Below are 5,122 nucleotides of genomic sequence, written 5' to 3'. Positions count from 1 at the left end.
ATCTATCTATCTATCTATCTATCTATCTATCTGTCTAACGTTTATAAAATAAAAAAAAAAAAAAAAAAAACCAGCTTTATATTCCTAACATTTGTTGTTTGATAGCATTCTTGATTTTTGATATCTAAATAAATCTTAAATGAAGTGGTTTTGAGGAATCTATTAGGTTTACATCAAAGAGCGATTCATCTTAATAATGATTAAGAAAAGGTTGCTCAACCACTTCGGTTCCAAAACATCACAAATGTGGAAACAATCCTAAAAAGTAGTAAACAAAACAAACAAAACTATTATATATTTTGCCAATGTGCTTCTTGCATCTGCCACATTGCCAAAGGCCTGGTATTAGAACACCATGTAAGGACCTTTGGATATACTTTAAATATCCTTTCAAAAGAAAATAAAAAGTATATTAGACACATACTGTATGATAATTAATTAATTAATGTGGACATTAACAGGTACAGAAAATCCCACAGCAGCATCTTAAAGCTCTCCGCATTGATATTGATATTCCTACAAAGGTAGGGTCCTACTGTATCTTCCTGCTAAAAAGGGGTTGGCTGGGTTACTCTAAAATTAGTTCATTGGTTATGCTTGGGTAGAAGTGTAACGTTCAGCCATGTTTAACTCCTTGTTTAAGTTCTGCCGGCATGTTATGATATACCATACTATGGTTATGGTTCACCAGGTCGGGGTTAATATGCTTGATTATCACATATAGTCTGGTAGCTTTAGACAAAAAGCCGAAAGAATATGGTGACCAGATTTGCCAATTTTCATTTTCCCTTTTAGACTACCAATGCCTGAATGAAGCTGTCTGTGATTTTTTCATTTTATGATTTCTAAAATAATGTTGCATGTGGATTGCTATGATGGTAGCGGGGGGTAGCATGTTGCATAGCAGCAGTAGCTTTCATGGTAACAGAAACAGAACGGCAGCACATTGTTCTTGGCCCAAATGGGTAGCTGTTTGATACTTTTGGTGATACTTTATGGTATATGTGGATCTATTCATGTTTGTCATACTACATTGATCCTTGCTATAAAGCATTGTTTGATTTAATCAGTGGCCTTAAGTGTATATTTTCAAGGATAGTTATTGGTAGTTTTGATAATCAACCATTGTGATATATGAACATTACATTTGACCATAAGTAAGTTACTTATGGTCAAAATAAAGGAGTCAGTAAAAGAGCAACTGAATTAGGCAACAACGACATTAGGGGAGAGTGATGAGAAGGAAGAGCTTATCACATGATTAAATCTTAGTTTCTCCAGCTGTATCAACTTGTAGCTCAACGACAATGAAATGTTTTTTTTCATGCTAAGAATACTATAGTATTTCTGCTATTTTATCAGCTAAGGAAACAAGTCTAAAAATAAAAAAACTAATATTTAGTCAAAACGATGTGTTTAAAACACGTTGCAAGAAATACTCTAAATATATTTTCAGTTGTATATATGTTTTTTTCTAAGATATGATTCCTCCATGTAATTTGTATTTACTTGTACACATTTATTGGAGCTATACCTTGTATACAGATAAATATATACATTTCCTTTTTTCTAAATTAGAATAAAACTAGACTAAAACTTGCACATATAAAATACGTTGATTTTGACAAAACAAATTAGCATTTTGGCCCAAAAAATAAGATTATGCCAAAGGTTGACAAAAATAACACTGACGGTTAACGACCAGAATCATGTGGAATAAAACCAAACTAAACAGGTACAACTGGGATTAAAAAGGCAAAAAAAAAAAAAAAAAACTTATGGTCACTTCTGTAGCAACTAAACAATGCTTGTTATATTCCAGAGCAGAGAAGTGGCTTTTACCATGTTTAAGACTGTAGAGTATAAAATTTGTTGCACCCGTTAACAAGAAATACAACTAAGTTAAATTCAAGCAGGTCATAATGGATCGTTGAATGGCCATACAGCAGTTCACCATATAAATCTAGTGAGTTTATTTCAGAGTTCTGCAATCAACCAGTTGAAATGTTGTGTTATATTTAACCATAGGTTATCTAGGTTATAATGCATTTTACTCAAACTATCAACTAGCATTTGTAGTCTAGGCTACATTACTGTTACAAGTAATACATTTTATTCTTTTTTGCGTGCAATACAGTAGAGCTTGCAACAATTCTACATTTGTTTATTCATTGCCCTTGCCTGTGAGAAAGCAAACTGAGTTAACATGTTGATTGAGATGCTGTCTATTTAGATTCTTTTTGTAATTGCAGTCACATTTAGAGCTGTGTTTCCACTTAAATTGAATTTTGGTTGCAAAATATTGATGCAAACAAAAGACAACATTAGTGCTGTTACTTTTTTGATCATTGCCAGTTTGGTGTTTTGAAGAACACTTACAATTTTAAGAAATCAATTTAATTATAGTTTATCTGCTTGTCTTGTTTATTTCACTCAGTTACAAAGTTTGTCTACACTAAAAAGATCAGTATAATTCATGAGCTTTGAAGATGTACAGTAACAGTCGTTCGTTGAGACAACAGAGAGACTACTGAGACCAAGGCTTTGGCTGAGGAACTGTCTACTTGAGCTTAGGTTAAACATATCCAGCAAAAGGCAATCGGTTGTTGGAGTTACAGCCAGAACCTGCACACAGTTACATGAAAGGGAAGGTAGAAATTGGAAGGGGGCCATGTTCCTCCTTACAAATTTTGTTCCATCATATTCCTTATTATGATTAAATTTTGTTTTTTTCATGGGATTGTGTTGATAACCAAAAAGCTGAATATTTCAAAAAATTTGATTTAGAACGGTGATGGTGGAAAGATGTATAGGAGATAAAACTGTTTAAATCTTTTTTCTGCATTTGACAGATATTTGAAAATCATTATGATTAAGCTATATACTGTAGTTTTGAAATGGCGGATGTTTCGTTGTGTATTTTTTGTTTACTTTTGAATTTTTTGTCTAATGAAGCTGATTCAGGATGCAATGCTTATTTAGCTACACTTCTCATCCCTCTGATGCTCTGCTAGCTACAGCAAGCCTATCAGCCCCGTGCACGCCTCCACCATGGCCACTCATGGTCTTTCCAGGTTGAATTTGAATTATATCTGCAATACTGTGAAAATATCTCAGCTAAAATGACTACTTTCATTTTTTTATGAATAGGGAAAAATAAAAATTGTTACCTCTTTGTGTTGTTATATGTTCTTTTGATTGTTATATTTTAAAAAAATCTCAAACAAGATTATTAAACAGTATAGATAACAGAACTTTATTTGTTTGTTTTGGGTTTTTTAAACAATATAATTTCCTTTTGCAGCTCAATTTGTATTGGTGAAGTTGCAAGTAGAAAATAAATGTATAGACGCACAGAGCTCCCTAAGAACTACTAAATCCTGAGAGTTAAGGGGGGGAAGCTTAGTAAAATGCTAGGAATACTCTTAAATCAGCATAAAATCTGTGGGTGGGTGGTGATATGCTCTAGGGGTCTTTCACACAGAAGTCATTGACTTTAGTCTTTGTTAGGGTCTATGCACGTACTGTATCTCTGTTCATGTAATTGAGAAACACCTCCACTGACAGGCTTACATTTAGAAATCAACACCAAGGCATTGATTTACCCAAAAAGATGCTGTATTTGCATCTGTTTTTACAGCTAACTATTTATACAGTCTCACAACATGAATTGCTATAATGAATTTCATGAGTTTTTTCTGCTTCCTCAAAGTTTGCCATTTCGGCTTTTGTTCTCAGAGAGAGAGAGAGAGAGATCTGACACCACTAGTTGGTTAGACTCTTTTGCATAGAAGTAGCAGAGGAGAGGTTTAGGTTCTTAGCTGAGTGCAGACTGAAACAAAAAGGTTTGGTATATTGGATTAGAGAGAGCAAGGCATTTGTTTGAGGGAGGCTTTGCCTTCTCCCCGCCCACTGCATAGCCAGCCTCAGTCATAGCTGCCTTATACTTTGAGCTTACACACCTGGAAAAATCTATTTCTGTGCCTATTTGCATTAAACAATACAACAAAAATAATTGTAAAACACCATAATTATTCAAGGAGTTAAAGCCTCATGAGCTTTATCTAGGTATTGTTACTCCCTCCATTCCTTTAGCTATGATCAAGGTTATGCTTTAGAGCCAGTGGAATAAGTCAAATGCCAGAAAAGAAAATATTTATGGAGCAGGTTTCAAAAAGTAAACAGAAAACACCTAATCTTTTTTTATTATTATTTATACTAAGCAATGGTTAAGCCTTAATCCTGTTTGTATAAAGCTTGAACCAGCTCTGTGTTGCCTTCTGACACAGAAACTCACACAGTACACACCAGTCTCTCACCTTGGAGAAAATTTGATGCAAGGTCTTTTTTTCTGCAATAGGTACTGAACCTTTGCTACTGAAAGGGTAGTGCACATCTTTTGTTTACTTGGGTACAGCAATGTTTATTGATGAAAAAAAGAAAGTTCACTTTATAGTTCATCAAAAAGGGGACTCTAATCAATGTGAAACACTGTGATAACTCTTTTTTTGAGCTACTTGACTAGATTTGAAATCTAACTCCAAGCTGCTTAAAATTCTTAGCAGTTGCCTAAAAGTATGTTTTTCTGTAAAGAAGATCTTCAGTTTAGTTTCAATTGATAATTTTGAATACATCAAACGAATAAATGTAGACAAGTAAAAATATTGACAAATATACCAAATACAAGAATTACGCATAATCTAAGTACTTCCATTTAAATCAATGCTATTAGTAGGAATAGGAATTTCTTTTTTCAGACAGACAATTTGACTAACAACAATAAATGAATCAACCAAATACACACAAAAAGGTTAACACCAACCAAACACCAGTTTCCAAACTAACTAAATTCATCTGAACATAAATAGAAAAGAAACCCTCAACCAAATAAACCTGTTGGTACTGTATATACAGCCAGTGAGGTGACATTGATTAATGTAAACTGTCTGAAAAGGGGTCCCTCTAATTGCACTTAAATCAAATTAAAGTAGAACATTCCTGTCAATCTTGTTTTTTCCCAATATCCACAATATATATATATTTATATACACAATTATATATATATACACACACACACACACACACACACACACACACACACACACACACACACACACACACA

This window comes from Cyprinodon variegatus, unplaced genomic scaffold (genome assembly GCF_000732505.1).
Source record: "Cyprinodon variegatus isolate N-32 unplaced genomic scaffold, C_variegatus-1.0 Scaffold32, whole genome shotgun sequence".
Taxonomy (NCBI): domain Eukaryota; kingdom Metazoa; phylum Chordata; class Actinopteri; order Cyprinodontiformes; family Cyprinodontidae; genus Cyprinodon; species Cyprinodon variegatus.
This window is presented reverse-complemented; position numbering follows the sequence as displayed.